The sequence below is a fragment of the Phalaenopsis equestris genome, unplaced genomic scaffold (assembly GCF_001263595.1).
Source record: "Phalaenopsis equestris unplaced genomic scaffold, ASM126359v1 Scaffold190916, whole genome shotgun sequence".
In the NCBI taxonomy this organism is placed as follows: domain Eukaryota; kingdom Viridiplantae; phylum Streptophyta; class Magnoliopsida; order Asparagales; family Orchidaceae; genus Phalaenopsis; species Phalaenopsis equestris.
Window position 1 is genome coordinate 1 of NW_018210865.1, and position 861 is coordinate 861.

The following is an 861-nucleotide window of genomic DNA, read 5'->3' on the forward strand; positions in this document are numbered from 1 at the left end:
ATCGGCACCGACGGCCGGTACTTCGCCACCAGCTTCGCCGTCGATCCGCCTCGAGCCAAAACAACAATCAACGCCGCATTCGCCTTGCTGGCCGTGCGGACGGCGGCGGCGGCGAGGCTCTCGATCGGGCTCATCGGGAGATCGGCGGATTTTAACAGGTTCTTGTAGATTCCCCTGTAGTCGAGAGAAGACTCTGCTTCGATGCAGATCTTGGACATTATCTGCACGGCCAATTCAGGGTAGGCGCCTGCCGCGCTCTCTCCGCTGAGCATGACGCCGTCAGTGCCGTCGAGGACGGCATTGGCGACGTCCGTGGCCTCCGCGCGCGTGGGGCGCGGAGAGCTGGTCATGGATTCGAGCATCTGGGTGGCGGTGACGACCGGCTTGCCGGCGAGATTGCACTTCTGGATCATTATCTTCTGAGCGAGGAAGATCTTCTCGATCGGAATCTCCATTCCAAGATCTCCTCTCGCCACCATGAAGGCATCCGTCTCGTTCAGGATTTGGTCGAAGTTTACAACTCCCTCCTGATTCTCAACCTGATGAGACATTTCAACAATATATTAGCACCTTTAACTAAAAAATATTTATGTTTGTCATGACGGTCAACTGTCAAACGTCACGTTGTCCTGTAACGACATATATGACAATATAGTGTCCGATGGTTGATTTTCAAATGGAGCTGAATCTGTCTATAAGGGGCAATATTTGCGTACGGAATACGCACGCAACCCTGCGTGCGTACTCGATTAACCCCGCAATACTTTCGTAATAACCTATAAATAACATCGAAATAGAACTTGTCGAAGATTATTATTTAGATTAATAACTTAATAACCTCCCAATAACCCCCTAATAACC

The 861-nt window shown here is 50.9% G+C and overlaps 1 pseudogene; it reads right to left on the minus strand.

The window, feature by feature from the left end:
- Positions 1-8: 8 nt before the first annotated feature.
- Positions 9-561, minus strand: LOC110034591 (annotated as a pseudogene).
- Positions 562-861: the final 300 nt, after the last annotated feature.